Source organism: Triticum urartu, chromosome 2, assembly GCF_003073215.2.
Source record: "Triticum urartu cultivar G1812 chromosome 2, Tu2.1, whole genome shotgun sequence".
In the NCBI taxonomy this organism is placed as follows: Eukaryota; Viridiplantae; Streptophyta; class Magnoliopsida; order Poales; family Poaceae; genus Triticum; species Triticum urartu.
The window spans coordinates 41549415-41568907 of record NC_053023.1 but is presented as its reverse complement, the minus strand read 5'-3'; positions in this window follow the sequence as shown (position 1 = coordinate 41568907).

Here is a 19493-nt window from a genome sequence, read left to right as displayed (position 1 = left end):
ATATAACGGTAAAACCTTAAGCATCAGAGTAAAATCAGCAAAGTGGAACTTGCTGGAATATATGTGCTAGTATTGCCGGTACGGCTAGAAAGGCTTCGGATACCGGCTCTCTTCAAGTGAAGGTGCGGTACTGTTAATATCAGTGTAACACTCAAAGGCGACACAGCTCCCCGCATTTCCTTGCTATTCTTATAGGATTCAAGTGGGCAGGCCACTACAAATCCTATTCCTATGTTTACAAGATCCTATGAATCAAAGATGCTCAAAGTGTCCATCACAATCGACCGTATAGACGTCTACACTGCAAATGTCCCTGCTCATCTTCAGTTCAAGGAACATACTGTACTACTATCATACTGCCTCCGTTCCGAAATATAAGTCTTGGTAGAGATTTCCACTATGGATCACATACAGATGTATCCAGATACATTTTATAGTGTAGATTCACTCATTTTGCTCCATATGTAGTCCATGGTGGAATCTATACAAAGACTTGTATTTAGGAACGGAGAGAGTACATATTAAAGAAGAACGGAAGAGGAACATGGTAAAGAAGAGCAAGCAGATTTTGGATAATAAAATGTTGGTTGCGCAGTTCCCACACATGATGAACCAGAGCGCATTAAGAATGCAACTCTCAGCTGTCTCTCGACCATTTCAGGCGGTTGGATGAAGATCCTACGTCTCCTAACCCTTCTTCTTCGTCGTCTCTGATTCTTTCCCATACAGAACACCACACGGGTCGCCGGCCGGACCACCGGCACCCCCCCCCCCCCCCCCGTCGAGGTTTCTTCGTTCGGCGAGGCCCCACAACCACCCGAGCCCCATCAATCACACCAGTGAACTCCGGCGAGCTCTGAAAAATCGACTGACCCAATTTTGAAATTTAGTCTACTATGATTTAACTAGTGTGGAATATAAAAGGGGAAAACCATAAGCATTGGGAGTATAGTGTTGAGCGTGCCATGGCGGATCTGAAGGTGCAAACTGGACAAAGGCAACTTCGCAACCAAGACAAGAAATCAGAGTAAAGCAGTGGCGATCTATTTTCTTGGTGCGATAAATAAGTTGAGCAGATACGAAAGAGTACCGCCTCTGGTGCGGCGCCGTGTACGCATCTGCTGAAAATTTGACGGTGCTGGGGTAGCGATGGCTGTCGGCGGCGTGGAAGCAGATCTAGGAGGGTAGGCGGTGGCGGCGGGGCGTGGTGGACGAGATGGTCATAGGAATGGCGCTAGCAAGGTGGACGACGGCGGGGATGAAGCGAGAGGACGGGATGCAAGGATCCCGGTCCGAAGCCATGGATGAGAGAGGTCGATCTCTTGTAATGGACGGCAGCGTCGAGGTATCAGCTCCGGCATGGTGGAGGAGGACGGCGGTGGATGGGGTGGCGAACGGCGACGGACGGAGGATCGTGGGGTGGGGAGGGTGTTTTGGCGCCCACGGAGTACGAATGGGGAAAAGGGAGGTAGAGAGGAAGGGGGGAACCATGTATTCAGGGCGCGCTTGTCTCAAATGCGAGGAAATTTACAAACTTAGCCCCCGATTCAAATTTCTACTACATCACAGCAACATTAGTCGGTTGGGGATAGGACGGTAATCTCGCATACACCGAATATTTGCCGACAGGAGTTATTTTTGGCGCCCATCGTGTATGCACATGAATCGGGGAGGGAGTCGATTTCGCCCGAGGACACACTGTGTTTTGTTGCCCACCGTGTATGAATCCGGGTGAGAGGCGGTTATGTCATGTTTGGGTGAAATTACAAACCTACCCCTATCAAAACCTATAGAAATCCAGCAGATAGGCTTTGCGTGGCAGGGATAGGCAGTAGTGATTTCCATCTTGCAGATTTTGGTTTCGGGCGGTTACTGCGACTTTCCCTGCTTCCTTCAAATTTTGCAGAGTGTACGTTTACTGTGCCAACTCAATTCAAATCCCGTTTGTATTCTATTTTTTCGGGCGGGATCCATTTTCAATTGGAATTACATTCTATATACATCATTTTTATGTATACTTTCAAAAGCACAACAAAGAATTCTGCTCCTTTATATGTATAATATGATTTACAAATACAGCGATCTCGAAATCTTAAAGTTGAATTCGAAAAAATTTAACCAAATTATGTGCTACTAAAATGTATGGATCAGTAATATCTACATATTAAATAACATAGATGTGCGTGAATTCATATGAGTATGCATATTTGATAGATCAATTTTGGTTCGAGTATGGATTACATGTATCATCATCTCGAATTCAAATATTTGAATCCCTTTTTTGTTCACTCCTTTCACGCCCATCTCTCTCGCATGCATGCTCCTTCAGGTAGCTATCACTCTCTTTTCTCCAGCTCACCCGCACGCTCACTTCATGTTTCTCCTATCCTCGCAAACATGGTCTCTCGACGTCTCCCTTGAGAAGTGTCACACTCTCCCTATCATTATACATAACGCGGTTTTCATTATCTCTCACGTCTCTACTGTTCTCTGGTATCACTCGGTACCTAAGCTTTCTTTTTCACCGCCACACACACAGTCTCCACTCGTCTTTCACTTTGTCTTTCTCTCTATGGGATTCTGTCACACACCCTATATGTCTCTACATATGACTCATACCACTAAAATTACTCTCTCTCTCTCCTGTAGACACAACATTTGATGCGGTCTCCTTTTCGTCTCCATCCCAGACTGACATTATTCATTTGTTTACCGATCAGACAACCCCGACTACTGTCTCCTCTCTCTCTCTCACAGACACACACAAAACTCCTGCTTCCAATCCCCTTCCCGACTACCATCTCTCTCTCACACACAAAACTCTCACTTTCGCACCCCGACTCGTATTTCTCTCACAAACATTTATCGACTAGATAGCCTCTAGACAGGTTTATACACCCGCGCACTCGTGCTTCCACCATCGCATACATGTCTCTCTCCCGCTCCTTGTATCTATGTAGATTTATCTTCCCTTCTTGAGACACGCCCTCTCGATCGTGCACACACACACACTATCGCCTCATTTCATGCTGATACCTATCGCACACACACTCCTTGTGTCTTTGTCACACATGCACTCCGTCCTCCTCCACTCTCCCTCTATCTCACACACACATGGGCTTTTTGCAACAACTAGCAAGATGCCCATGCGTTGCACGGAACATCAAGATGCATTTGTATGAGTAGTTTATCTTGTGGGGTAAAAGGATGAATGAGGGAAGGCCTTATTTGCAAATGCGGAGAGGGGTGTGGGTATCTTTTTGCAAATTGCCATAGTTTCCTTCCTATCCGTCAGATATAGATCAGATGGCCTATATTGCAGGATGGCAAGCACACGATCATCACCGATAATGCTTTTTATAAGAGTAGGGATAAAAAATAGAGTTGGTGATGATGGTGGGCCTGCCATCCTGCAATGTAGGTCGTCCGATTTATATCTGAAGGATAGGAAGGAAAATATGGCAATTTACCCGCACTCTTCACCACATTTGCAGATAAGGCCTTCCCTTGTTCATCCTTTTCTCCCACAATATCTTGATGTTCCGTGCAACGCACGGGCATCTTGCTAGTAAGAGTAGAAATTAGACATATACCACTTCTCGAATCTTGAATCCAACAACATTCCTCCCTTATCTCATCACAACCGCCAAAGGAATATATTTTGAGTGAAACATAACATATTTTTAGTGATATACGTATTTCAAAACTAGATTTTTTTTCCTATCAAATCGGTGAATATGTATTAATCTACTTTGATCGTGTGGCAATGCATTGGCACATTGCTAGTAGTTATTATAATTTTTTGGACACCAGACAAACGGTGGAGTACATATACGAAGAGAAGAGGCGCACGCACACAGTCGGCCTCTCGCTGTCTCGCACACATGAGTGTTATGTAAAAGCGACGTTAACAAATAAACCCTAAAACCCTAGGTGCACGATTGCTGCATTTGCGGGTACCGGGTATGTGGTGGAGCACCTTTGTAGGAGTAGTCAGCTCGCGTGATAATTTGATCCGTAGGAGTTGATGGTCGGGACCACAGGTGAACGACTTGGAGCGCGGTGGCTCGCCAGTTGCCACAGATCGTGTAGCCACATTTGAAATATCATTTTTAGCGGGGTTAAGAGTTCTGATTTTCAATGGTGCATTATAAGTAGTGAATATTGGAAATATGAGCAATTTACCAAATGATTTTATTTGCAGAAATATTAGATAAAGCATGAATAATATAACAGTGACAAAACAAGCCATGCAGTTTGACAAAGAGAAGGTAAACAACATCTTCATATATGAACTCTAACTAAACATATCTAGAGCAGACAGTATAGCAAGTTGCATATATGAAATAGAGTCTAGCATATCTGGGGAAAATACTAGAACAAGAAATGGTAGCAGGACCTTTAACAGAAAGGACAAGAACACGTACTGGACTGCAGCAGCAGAAGTGCTGGACTTGGGGTCGGTGTCCTCGCCTGCTATGTCGTCGAGGAGGTGGTGGACGTCGGGGAAGAAGTCGTCGTCGGGGAAGTAGTCGTCGAAGTCCGTGATGAAGATGCCAGTAGTCGCACAGAGCGCTCACCAAAAACCTTATCACCCTTCTCCCATACAAGACTCAAAAGGTGCGGTTCTGGAGGCTTACTGTCCCGACCTTGTGTATTCATACACATTTTGCAAGTACGTGCATATAGCACAAACTTTACTATATACTATCACACTACACGTCTCTCTCAATATATGCTTGCAGACTGTGCTACTCCCTCCGTCCAGGTCAATAAGTCATCTTTGGTTGTGCACTATGACCAAGAAGGAGGGAAGACTTATACACCTAGACGGATGGAGTACTACGACCTCTCAGCATCACAAGCATGTCCCCTTTTATAAGGCCCCACGTTGGAAATGTGCATGCATGCAACCATTTCATTGGTTGTACTGAAAGCTATTGTTGTTGGTGCCATGGCTGAAAAGTTAATACACTTCATGTGTGCTTTTTCATTGGCTGCATGCATGTGAGAGAGTGCATTGGGAGTGGAATGGAAGAATTAATGTGAGCAAATTACTATGTGTCTTGGTCTAAGAGAAGTTGTCTTTAGGCCTAATAAACCCGAACGGAGGGAGTACGTGCAAATGCACGTTTTAACATTACGATGCGGTTTTTGTAAAAGTAGAAAAACAGCACTAGTCAAGCTTGTGAAATGATTCAATGCAAAACAAATGCAAAAATGCTCGTTTGATTGTTTACTTTTAGCTTCCTTCTCTGTGGTTATTTCTCTGTCGTACTTTGTACAGAGTATCTCACTGGTTGGAAAGGCATGCAAATACCCAAACCGCTTCCTATACCCTGTATCGATTTTTTTGCCTAACAAATTGTGCCGTCCAACTGGAATTCCAACTTGGGTACTACTACTATTAGGAGTACCAGGGGCCAGTTATTTTAGGCTTCTAGATTAGTAATCCCATAACTACTACCTCTGTCCTGGTTTATTGGTCCCCATTGTAATCTGTGTCAAATTTTGCTTATAAATTTAACTAATGAAATGTTAGTGCATGTCACATGCACTACTCCATCCGTCTAGGTGAGTAAGTCATCTTAGGCTATGCACCGTGACCAAGGAGGAGGAGAAAACGAGAAACATTAATGTTTATTTGATAATTAATAGTATTGCATGCAATGAACTAACCATTGCATGTCGTGTTTGATATCTCAAGTCATTAAAAGCATGCACACTCTTTATCTCTTATTGGTTGATATGTCAAGAAACAAGAAACGAGGTAGAAGTTAATGCACCGCGCCTAAGTGTTTTGGGACTATTTGGTTTTCGTAAGATGACTTACACACCTAGACGGAGGGGTTACAATGGTGAGGAATAAACCAGTTAAATCTTTGATCAAAATTTAGCACAAATTACAAAGGTGAGGAATAAACAAGGATGGAGTAGTAGTTTAGAAGCCCAAATAAATGAGTAGTACTCTCCACTGTGACTAGTCTTGTGGAAAAAGCTGGGGAAGCCGCCAAAAGAACTGGCCCTAGGAGTAGTAGCTAGGGATCGAGTGTGCAAGATGAACCGGAGAAAGTAAATGCAGAGAGATGAAATGCAAAAAAAGACAAAGGGATGTGATGGTTTCTTGTCCGTTTATTTTACCAGGCCACTTATTACTGGGAGTGGCTGGTTTTTGTGATATGACGGTTTTACTGCCGCGCCACGAGCACCCATACATCGGCCTCGTGTCAATGTCAGCATCAGCGGCGTCCCCCCTGATGCACATTACAGAGACGGGGCGGCGGCCTGCGCGGGCCTCATCAGTGCCCACGATCAAGAGGAAGACGTTTCCGTCCTCCTCCGAGACTAGCAGGCGGCGGTGATCCTCCAGCGACTTCGACATGGTGAATGGGTAGCACGTCTTGTACTTGATGTTCTCTGCCAAGGGCCAGCAGTGACCGCTACACGCATCTGTGAGGTGATGCACCATGTCCGCCGGCGAGCCACAAAACGGCATCGGGCACTTATAGCAGTGGATGAAGGGCTCCTTGGAGGCATCGACCAGGCCGTCCATGAAATGGGAGTGTCTGTAGGGGACGTTGCGCCAGTTGAATATATGAGCAAGTTACTATGAGATTTAATCTGAATAAGCACAAAATAAATCATGACGTCTATAACAGAGATGAAACTAATCATGTGGACTAGCATAGTAGTAGGATACAGAGTAGAAACATGAATTCTACCACGATTTCGAACAGGAAGGACAGAGGAACATACGGTGCAACGGGAGCAGTACCGTGGGCGTTGAGGTTGTCGCCCATGTCCAAACACCACATAGACACGGTCTTTGAGCACGGTTCATAGTCGTTCCATGCTCGGGCATTGAAGTTTGTAACTATTTTAGATTAGAATATACTACTCCTCCGGTGCTAGTAGTAGAGGAGAGTCCACCTCTACTACTCTACTCAAGAAGTTAGGGCATAGCACTATAGGGAGTACTAGTACTGTGATCACTCAAGCAAGTTGTCTGGCATCGACAAGACCCTACGCTGCTGATATGTGTCTCGTAAGTCAAGCGGCGTGCTGTAGTCATCATCACCTGTCCACATCCCGCAGCACATATTCGCTTCTCCATCTTTGTCCGCACATGATCTCGTCCAATCTTCCATCCCCGCTAAGGCGCCTCCCTCCCTCATCCGAAATCCAGGCACTAACAATGGCAGAACTGAGCAGCGTCCGCCGGAAGAGTTGCTGGAATTCGCTCCCCACAAAGGTAATCAAGCTCATTGTTTCATGTGTGGACAATCTCAGTACCATGCCGCTCGCCGCGTGCTCGTCGGGGCTGTACCGTTTACTCAAAGCCCTCAGGCCGGAGCTTTTTAAGCCAGCTCTTTGCTTGCTGATGCCGCCTGATCTTTAGAAATGACGTGTCATGTAGCTTAACGATCGTAGGGTGGCGAGCATCAACCCCCTTGACTGCGATCCGATCCCCGTCAGCTTCAACTACATTAATGGTATGTACTCGGTCGGCATGAACACGTCTTGGATGGTGCTCGTCGACGGTCGCGGCAGCTGGATGCCCGTGGAGGTCTACACCCGGCGACTGATCCCCCTTCCTTCGATTATCACTGCACTGCTTTCGCACCGCGGCCCAGAATACTCGGAATCTTACAGTAGCCAACATGATACCAAGTTTGATTTGCTCAAGGTTGTAATTTGCCAAGTGCCCACAAGATCTGCGAATTATAAAGACTTCAGGCTAATTGCGTTCTTCAACCGCAGTCTCGCCTATCTGATAGGTCACTGCGGTAAGTGGATAAATCTGCACGCCCATCGCAGGATCATACATCCTCCATGGTTCTCTGATGCTATTGAATACAAGGGCTTCATTTACGCTGTCGACTCCTTCTATGGTTGGACGTATTGCTGGCCTACTCTAGTCATCGCTACAAACGGCTGTTACAGCTGTATGTTGCTTTCCTATGATATCAGGATGCCTTGCTTATATTACTGTCAACATTTGCTGAAAAAATATTCATGCTCATAACATGGTGTTCTTAAGATTGACTAAATCAAGAGCCCTTTTTTATTTGACTCCAACTTGATATGATGTTGTAGGCCGCCTGGTGTCCCTACCCTTCCTAATCCTAGAACCATTCAAAGAAAAGTGGCATGGAAGTTGCAGGTGGTTCCTGGCTTGATCAGAAGACGGCGAAAGATTGATGATCGTTAGCACGTAGCGGGCGTGTTGTTTCGCGGAATACAATCATAGTCACTGCAAGGTCTTTGAGCAGGATCCCAGCTTCTCTGGGCCTTCAGGAATTTTTGACTAGAGGCTGGTAAGTAGCCTTGGTACATGCTCTCTGTTTGTCAGATTGAATTATCCGATTAACCAGGACATAACTGATGGCAAGGATCATGATGGCAACGTGGTTTCGTTCATCAGGAAAAACTGTGTGTACACAGCGTACCATGCGTGTCTGCATGCACCATACCCTGATATGTGCCGCCATGCTCTGCAGCCCAAAGTAGGAGAGAGGGTCGCAAGTATCATACTTCGACCTACTGGCTGGAGTTTCCCCCGTCAGGCACCCATCTGGTTCAAGACGTCAGCCAATCTCCACCGCTTAATAAATAGTAACGTCTAACTGAGCCAGTTAGTTAGATGCCTACACTTGGTATAGTCGGATCTTTATTTAGTCTGATGCATACACTTGTTCTTTTTTGGTAGCCCTTTTGTAATGATGGCTGATGTTTGGTTTGGAAGAGAGAGCTGCGTCTTCACTCTTCTAGCCTGCTTACTGCTTCTGTTGCACCCCCAGCCCTGGTTGCTGCTGCTGCTGTTTTCAATGTACAATCAGCAGTATATTTCATCTGTTGTTTGAATAAATGTGTTGTTAGAATGACAAACACAATGTTTTGGAATTCGTTGCATGGTTCGATCCTTTAGTGCCCTGTACCGTACGTAGCGCATACTATTTTTCGTACGGAACACATTTTCCACTTGTTGATAACGTGCAGCCCACTAATGAAGGCCTAATAGAGAAGCCCATAATTAACTGGAAGGGAGGCTCTCACATGAATCCGGCCCAGGTACATGCTCATGGTCCCCTGAACATAAATAAGTAAATAAATAAATAAATAAAGCTAAATGCTCATGCACCAGTTCTTTGGGGAAATAGGTAGCCCAGTATTTCTTTTTGAAGAATACCCAAGCTAGGCCTATTTGTTTTCTCCGAATTACTGGGCTGCAAATCTTTCAAGACGAGGAGGGATGCCATCCGGCCTGGCTTAAGAGTGTGGTCAATGTCTGTTAAAAGTAATATCAAAAGGGGTTGAAAATTCCAAAAAAATTATAGCAAATGGGATATAAGTTTCTTTTTTTTTGTTCTTCACTGATATCTTATACGTATTTCATTGGATTTAATATGACATAGTACTAATTTATTTTTAAAATTTTTTTAGTATGGCCATTAATTTTTCGATTAAGAATATTTCGTCCCCCAGCAAAAATATGCGAATTTTCAAAATTTCCCACATATTTAGTTAATTTTTTGACCCTGGTACTGACAAGAAAAAGGCCGGTAATTCTAAAAATGGAATATGGGCTGCAATAAATTCCATATGAATTAGAAAATGAGTAAAAATTATAAAAATAATAGTAGGCTGTACACGCCATAGATTTCGAGGCTGACTTGTTTACGCAAGGCTTTGTCAGTGAACACACGATTCTAGCAGCAGGACTGTTGGATGTCCATCCAATGGCCGACGTGCTTCTTCAATCTCTGATCTTCCTGCTCTAGCCGCCTAAACTAGCGCCGGCGGGACTGCCTGCTCCCTCCTCTTGTGGCCCGCTGTGATGCCGCGCAGGCTTCCCCGGCCCCCCATACTCCCTCCGCTAGCCGGGCCGCACGCAATCAACTGCCTCCTTATTACGCAAAAAAATTATTCCTCCCACTGACATCTGGGGCGCACTGGTTGGGAGGATGACCTGTGGACGTACTAAGTTGATGCGTATGCAGGGCTTGTCAACTTAGTCAACAAACGATTCTAGCAGCAGTAACCGTTGGATTTGAATCGAACGGTCCTGCTGCTTCTTCAATCGCTACTCTTCTTGCACCAACCACCCAAACCAGCGCCAGGGAGACCGCCTGCTCCTGCCTCCAATGGCCGGTTGTGCTGCCGTTGAGGCCTCATTGCCCCCTACTACTACCACCGCTAGCCAGGCCCTGTGGCGACGGCAGCCTCGCACCACAGTCGAACCAGTGAACCCTCGTACTCCTCTCTGCGTGGGCATCCATTGCCGCGTCTTCCCCGGCTCCGCGTCATCCCCTTCCAAGGCCTCGCCGTCGTCCACCGCCTTGGTGCTCTCGGGGCGGCATGGTCAACATGGTCAACGACCTTCCATCGGAAGAGTACTGAATCTGGAGAGGCTGACAGCTGGGTCCACGGCCACAGCCCTGTTTTTTTGTGATTTGCCAAGTAATTCGCTTTGTCAGGCTTCTGGAGAGGCTGAAAGCTTTCATTCGGCTGGCTGAGAAAATGGCCCATCAGTAATGAGAAATGGGTTGTACATTTTTCAAACACATCAAACCGGCAATTAGTTTCAAATATCTTTTTTTTTCATTTCAAGATTTTAAATTACATTAATTTTTATGCGTGGAGAATTTGTTGGATTTTACATTGATATACATTTATTTTTTAAATCAGTTTGAATGTGAGTCAAAATTTCGGGATTAAAAACAGTACGGACCGCACCGAAATATGCAAAATTTTGTATAAGTTTTTAACCGTGGCCACAATATGGGCTGTAATGCTAACAAAAAGAATATGTGCTCCAAAAAACCTTAATAATTAGAAAATGGGCTGTAAATTATTAGAAATAATGGCAGATGGGCTGTATGCTATTTTCCACAGATTTGAGGCTTTCCTAAAAAAAGGTTGACGCACAAGCAGTGACTGTTGGATGGCCATCCAACGGCTGTCGTGCTTCTTCAATCTCTGCTCTTCCTACTCCAGCCACTCAAACAAGCGCCGGCGGGACAGCCTGCTTCCTCCTCCCTGCGGTCGGCTCTGCTGCCGGGCAGGCCTCACCGCCCCACCGTACTCCCATCGCTGGCCAAGCCATCCCTCTACTCACCCACACCTGCTGTTATTCTCCGGCGACGGCAGACGAACCAGTAAACCCTCGTACAGTCGTACTCCCCTCCGCGTGGGAAACAACTGCCGATTCTTCCCTGCCTCCGTGTTGTTCCCTTCCTAGGCCTCGCCTTCGTCCACCGCCCTGGTGCTCTCGGCGCAGCTTGGTCAACGTGGTCAACCACCGACATGCATCTGAAGTGGACTGTACGTGGAGAGGCCGACAGCTGGGTCCACGGCCGCACGCAAGGAAATTCCTCCTTATTACGCGCAAAATAATGATTCCTCCACCTAATATCAGGGACCGACCAAAACGGCCTCTATATTTCACGAGAAAAACATTACCGCCACTGACAGCTCGGACCCACCAGCTATATGTTCACATGCAAGGAAGTGCCTCCTTATTACGCACAAAAAAATGAATACTCCCCCTGTTAGCTGGGACCCAGTATAGTGGCTGGCTAACTTGTGGGCCTACTAAGTTGACGGGGATGGAGGGCTTTGTCAACTTAGTCAATATGCACGATTCTAGCTCCAGTGACCGTACGATGTCCATCCAACGGCCGTAGTGCTTCTTCAACCTCTGGTCTTCTTGCTCCAGCCGCCCAAACCAGCGCCGGTCATGCCTCGTGCTCCTGCCTCCCGTGGCCGGCTGCGATGCGGTGGAAGCCTCACCGCCCCTGCTACTCCCACCACTGGCCAGGCCATCCCTCTACTCACCCACACCCCCTGTTATTATGCGGTGACGGCAGCCTCACACCGCAGCGAACCAGGGAACCCTCATACTCCTACGCGTGGGCATCCACTACCGCGTCTTCCCCGGCTCCGCGTCGTCCCCTTCCTAGGCCTCATTGTCTTCCACTGCCCTGGTGCTCTCGGCGCGGCGTGGTCAACGTGGTAAAGGAACGGCTTCCATCGGACGTGGACTGTACGTGGAGAGGCTGACAGCTGGGTCCACGGCCGCGGCAAGGAAGTGCCTCCTTATTACGTGCAAAATAATTATTACTCCACCTGACCGCGGGGACCCAGCGGATGGGCCACCGTATTTCATGAAAAAAAGTTCCCCCCTGACTATTGGGACCCACCAGCTACACCTTCGCACGCAAGGAAGTCCGTCCGAGCAAAAAAAACAGAATGATTCGCCCCCTGACTGCTGGGACCCACCAGCTACATCTTCGCAAGCAAGTAAGTGCCTGACAGTCAGGACCCACCTGGTCGAAGCGTACGTAGCGTTATCATTCTGGTCGCGAACGTGTACGTACATATATACTAGTGGATGTAGAGGCGCGCACGTGTCATAGTAGAGGCGCGTACGTGTCGTAGTAGAGGTGCGCATGTAGCACGTACACCTGCGTACAGCGGTTAGGGTGCAAAAAAGAAAATACGGTCACGTATGTGTACATACGGGCGGGGTCTCGAACGCCTACTCGCGCATACGTACGGCCATGGCTCGAGTACATGGCTAGGTCGGAACGGAGAAACAGCGTCGTCGTCGTTTTCATGGGGAGGCAATGGAATGCGTCGTGTTCATGGGGAGGCAACGGAATGCGTCGTGTTCATCAGGAGGCAACGGAACTCGTGGGAGCTAACCGGCTGGGTCGGAACGGAATGCATTTTCATGTTCATCAGGAGGGCTTGGACGGAACAGGCGATGGAAACGAGGCCTGGTGAGGGAGTCCTGGATTAGGGGGTATCCGGACAGCCGGATTATATCCTTTGGCAGGACTGTTGGACTATGAAGATACAAGATTGAAGACTTCATCTCGTGTCAGGATGGGACTCGACTTGGTGTGGAAGGCAAGCTAGGCAATACAGGTGTGCATATCTCCTCCTTTGTAACCGACCTTGTGTAACCCTAGCCCCCTCTAGTGTCTATACAAACCGGAGGGGTTTTAGTCCGTAGGACAACATACAATCATACCATAGGATAGCTTCTAGGGTTTAGCCTCTCCGATCTCGTGGTAGATCAACTCTTGTAATACCCATATCATCAAGAATAGATCGACCAGGACATAGGGTTTTACCTCCATCAAGAGGGCCCGAAACTGGGTAAAACATCGTGTCCCCTGCCTCCTGTTACCATCCGCCTTAGACGCACAGTTTGGGACCCCCTACCCGAGATCCGCTGGTTTTGACACCAACATTGGTGCTTTCATTGAGAGTTCCTCTGTGGCGTCGCCGTAAGGAAGGATGCCTCGTCTCGTTGTTAAAAGCAACATCACTGCCGGGGGAGCTTTGGCTGTCGGCCAAACTCTCCGGCTAGGCAGTTTCGTCATGACTGCCTATTTGGCCGCTGCACCCACGATGACTTCTTGGGTCATCAAAAACAGCCTCCACGTCAGCTCGGAAGTCGCCGAGCAGATGGATCCAATGGAGCTCTCTTCCCTAAACGAACTCTTGGATCGCATCACTGCCTTGGGAGTCGCTACGAACTATGATCGGATTGGGCTTAAACCCGATAGAAGGGAGATTAACTCTCCCCCGGTCACTGATAACCCACAAGTATATGGGATCGCAACAGTTTTCGATAAGTAAGAGTGTGGAACCCAACAAGGAGCTAAAGGTAGAAAAAATATTCCCTCAAGTTCTATCGACCACCGATACAACTCTACGCACGCTTGACGTACACTTTACCTAGAAAAAGTATGAAACTAGAAGTACTTTGTAGGTGTTGTTTTGGATAGGTTTGCAAGAAAGTAAAGAGCACGAAAATAAAACTAGGGGCTGTTAAGGTAAAGAAGCAACTAAAGTAAATATAGCGAGTGTGGAAAAGTGGTGGTAGGAGTTGCGAAATTTTCCCTTAAGCAATTGACTACTTTACTAGACCTATAGCAAGTATTATGTGGGAGAGGCCACTGCTAGCATGTCATCCCTTACTTGGAATTCTATGCACTTATGATTGGAACTATTAGCAAGCATCCGCAACTACTAATGTTCATTAAGGTAAAACCCAACCATAGCATTAAGATATATTGGTCCCCCTTCAATCCCGTATGCGTCAATTTCTATGCTAGGTTGAAGCTTCTGTCACTCTTGCCCTCCAATACATAGTCTTATCAACATACAACTAACCCTATGGTGTGATCCACGCGCGCGCTCATATGATGGGCACCAAAGGACAGCAACATAACCACAAGCAAATTAAATCAATCATAGCAATTCATCAACCACCGATAGGACAACCAAAATCTACTCAGACATCATAGGATGGCAACACCTCATTGTTAATAATATGAAGCATAAAGCACCATGTGCAAGTAGAGGGTACGGCGGGTTGTGGGAGAGTGGACCACTGTAGATAGAGGGGGGAAGGTGATGGAGATGTTGGTGAAGACGGCGGAGGTGTTGGTGAAGATCGCAGTGATGATGATGATGGCCACGGCGGCGTTCCGGCGCCACGGGAAGAGAAGGGGAGAGGGGGCCCCTTCGTCTTCTTCTTCCTTGACCTCCTACCTAGATGGAGAAGGGTTCCCCCTCTAGTCCTTGGCCTCCATGGCATGGGAGGGGCGAGAGCCCCTCCGAGATTGGATCTATCTCTTTGTTTCCCTCTGGTTCTGCGTTCTGTTCTGGCTCTGTTTCACCGTTTCGTATATATATGGAGATCCGTAACTCCGATTGGCCTGAAACCTTCGCCGTGATTTTTTTTCCGAATATTAGCTTTCTTGCAGGAAAAGAAGAGCATCAGCCGCCTTATGGTGGGCTCACGAGGGTAGGGGGCGCGCCCTAAGGGGGGAGGGGGCGCGCCCCCCTGCCTCGTGACCACCTCGGGCACTGGTTCGCGTTCATTTTCCTTCCGAATTTTCCATATTTTCCAAAACTAAGCTCCGTCCGTTTTTATCCCATTTGGACTCCATTTGATATGGATATTCTGCGAAACCAAAAACATGCAACAGACAGGAAATGGCACTGGGCACTGGATCCATATGTTAGTCCCAAAAATAATATAAAAAGTTGCCAAAAAGAATATGAAAGTTGAATAATATTGGCATGGAACAATCAAAAATTATAGATATGACGGAGACGTATCAGCATCCCCAAGCTTAATTCCTGCTCGTCCTCGAGTAGGTAAATGATAAAAAAGATAATCTTTGATGTGGAATGCTACCTAGAATAATGTTGATCACATATCTAATCATGGCATGAATATTAAGACACGAGTGATTCAAAGCAATAATCTATATGTTGACATAAAGACAATAATACTTCAAGCCCACTAATAAAGCAATCATGTCTTTTCAAAATAACACGGCCAAAGAAAGTTATCCCTAAAAAATCATATAGTCTGGCTATGCTCCATCTTCACCACACAAAATATTCACATCATGCACAACCCCGATGACAAGCCAAGCAATTGTTTCATACTTTTGACATTCTCAAACCTTTTCAACTTTCACGCAATACATGAGCGTGAGCCATGGACATAGCACTATAGGTGGAATAGAATATGATGGTGGAGAAGACAAAAAGGAGAAGATAGTCTCAGATCAACTAGGCGTATCAATGGGCTATGGAGAGGCCCATCAATAGATATCAATGTGAGTGAGTAGGGATTGCCATGCAACGGATGCACTAGAGCTATAAGTGTATGAAAGCTCTAACTGAAACTAAGTCGGTGTGCATCCAACTTGCTTGCTCATGAAGACCTCGGGCATTTGAGGAAGCCCATCATCGGAATATACAAGCCAAGTTCTATAATGAAAATTCCCACTATTATATGAAAGTGATAACTCAAGAGACTCTCTATATGAAGAACATGGTGCTACTTTGAAGCACAAGTGTGGTAAAAGGATAGTAACATTGCCCCTTCTCTCTTTTTCTCTCATTTTTTTGTTTTATCTTTTTTTGGGACTTTTCTTTTTTTGGCCTTTCTCTCTTTTTTTATTTTTTTTATTTTTTCGTCCGGAGTCTCATCCCGACTTGTGGGGGAATCATAGTCTCCATCATCCCTTCCTCACTGGGGCAATGTCCTAATAATGATGATCATCACACTTCTATTTACTTACAACTCAATATTACAACTCGATATCTAGAACAAAGATATGATTCTATATGAATGCCTCCGGCAGTGTACCGGGATGTGCAATGATCTAGCGTAGTAATGACATCAAAAAACGGACAAGCCATGAAAACATCATGCTAGCTATCTTACGATCATGCAAAGCAATATGGAAATGATGCTCAAGTCATGTATATGATGATGATGGAAGTTGCATGGTAATATATCTCGGAATGGCTATAGAAATGCCATGATAGGTAGGTATGGTGGCTGTTTTGAGGAAGGTATATGGTGGGTTTATGGTACCGGCGAAAGTTGCGCGGTACTAGAGAGGCTAGCAATGGTGGAAGGGTGAGAGTGCGTATAATCCATGGACTCAACATTAGTCATAAAGAACTCACATGCTTGTTGCAAAAATCTATTAGTCATCGAAACAAAGTACTACACGCATGCTCCTAGGGGGATAGATTGGTAGGAAAAGACCATCGCTCATCCCCGACCGCCACTCATAAGGAAGACAATCAATAAATAAATCATGCTCCGACTTCGTTACATAACGGTTCACCATACGTGCATGCTACGAGACTTGCAAACCTCAACACAAGTATTTCTCAATTTCACAATTACTCGACTAGCATGACTCTAATATCACCACCTTTATATCGCAAAACTATTGCAAGGAATCAAACATATCATATTCAGCGATCTACAAGTTTATGTGGGATTTTATGACTAACCATGTGAATGACCAGTTCCCGTCATCTCTCTAAATAGATATAAGTGAAGCAAGAGAGTTTAATTCTTTCTACAAAAGATATGCCCACGGTCTAACAAATATAAGTGAAGCAAAAGAGCATTCTACAAATGGCGGTTGTCTAAGTGAAGAGAAACAGGCAATCCAAACTTCAAATGATATAAGTGAAACACATGAAGCATTCTATAAAGCTATACTCAAAGAATATAAGTCAAGTGCAAAGAGCATTCTATAAATCAACCAAGGACTATCTCATACCAGCATGGTGCATAAAATAAAAATGCAAAAGATGGTCCAAGATTGCACATATCGCATGAACGAAACGAATCCGAAAACATACCGATACTTGTTGAAGAAATAGGGGATGCCTTCCCAGCATCCCCAAGCTTAGACGCTTGAGTCTCCTTGAATATTTACTAGGGGTGCCTTGGGAATCCCAAAGCTTGAGCTCTTGCCTCTCTTCCTTCATCTCACATCGAAACCTTCTCCATCATCGAACACTTCATCCACACAAAACTTCAACAGAAAACTCGGTAATATCCGTTAGTATAATAAAGCAAATCACTACTCTAAGTACTATTGCAAACCAATTCATATTTTGTTTTTGCAATGTGTCTACTGTAATATAACTTTTTCATGGCTTAATCCACTGATATAAATTGATAGTTTCTTTAAAACAAGCGAACTATGCATCATACTTCTGATACTTGAAAACTTCTGAACATTCACCATACTTCTGATACTTGAAAACTTCTACAAAAATTAGGAAAAATAAAAAAATTGTATAGGAAGACATTGCAAAAAGAATCAGAACGATTTGACGTTCCAGCTAAAAACGTAAAATCGCGCACTACATCCAAAGTTTCTGACCTGCACCGTACAAACCATCAAGCAAATGTAAACATCCTAAAGGCAAACCTTGGCACATTATTTTTATAATACAATGTAATTATACAAGGGGGTAATTTTTTTAAAGTTTCTGTAATCAAGATTCACAAAGTTGCCGTGAGCATGAACAAAGTTCAAGGAGCTTTCCCACTTCAACAATGCTTGTCTTTCTCACTTTCGCTTTCCTTTTTGAAAAAGTTTTGGGTTCCCCTCTTTATTTTTTTTGTTTTTAAACTATATAAAAGCACTCAACCGAAATAAATGAATCTCTAAAACTTTCGGGGTGTCTCCCTGGCAGCGCTTTCTTTAAATCCATTAAGCTAGGCATATAGCGCTCAAGTAGTGAATCCACCCGGAATGCAAGGTATATCAAAGCCAATTTTAATTAACAATGATTTGTAATTTAGTAGTGAGCACAAAGCAACATATATCAAGCAATGACGAAGTCTAACTCTCTTCCTATGCATCGGCATGTCATAAAAGAACTATTCATGCACACCTAGTAAAGGCCAATGCATAGTATAAACAGTTTCTTGCAATTTTATCATGTTGGAAACATAGAGAGGTGGAAATATAGTTCCTGTCTCATAATAATTTCAAGTAGGAGCAGCAAGCACATGAATATTATATTTATTGAAATCATCATGTGCAATGGTAAAAGGCAACACATCAATATAATCCTTAATAAGTGCAAACTTCTCCGATATAGTATAATCGGAAGAATTCAAAAAGATAATAGGACTATTATGCGTGGGTGCAATAGCAACAATTTCATGTTTAACATAAGGAACTGTAGCAAGTTCATCTCCATAAGCATAATTCATATTGGCATCTTGGCCATAAGCATAGCAAGCATCATCAAAAAGGGATATTTCAAAAGAATCATAGGGATCATAACAGTCATCATAGCAATCATCCTTCGGTAAGCACGAAGGGGAAATAAACAATGTATGAGTTGAAGAGTTACTCTCATTAGAAGGTGGGCACGGGTGATCAATCCGCTCTTCGTCCTTTTGTTCTTCGCTCTCCTCCTCATCTTTTTCATCCAATGAGCTCAGAGTTTCATCAATTTCTTCTTCCACAGACTCTTGCAAAATATTAGTCTCTTCTTGGACAGCGGAGTATTCCTTAATATATTGTTTAACATAGCTATTAGAAGCATAATTATCATAGCAATATTTAAGTATAGAAAATTTTTCAGATTTGTGAAAAGTAGCATCATACTTTTAAATCAAAGAAGCAATTTAATAAGCACCCTCAAAAGCAACAAATTCTACAATTCGTTGAACATCATAGTAATTGTGAACACCCTTATACGAAGATACGATTCCATTATCACTACACTCACATTGATAGGGAAGGTGTTTCTTAGGGTTTTCAGAACAACAAGTAAAATCATATATTTCACATAAATTCCAAGCATAGCATTGCAAACGTTGAATTTGACCCCATAATAGTTTCCCTTTTTCAGATATACGGTGTCGCACATAACAAGCATGCTCATCTAAGGATTTGCCGTCAACTAAGCTAGTTGGGGTTTCAGCACGAGCACATAGGGATCGAAGATGATCCAAGTAATATGCTTCAGCAGTGTGATAGATTTTGATTGGTTCTTCAACCATTGGTTCAGTAGGTACAACTATTTTTTTTGGTATTTCGTGTTCCATATCCATAACTAAAGATAGAGAGCAACTAAGAACAGCAAATAAAAATTACTTAGTGATAAAGCAAACAAGC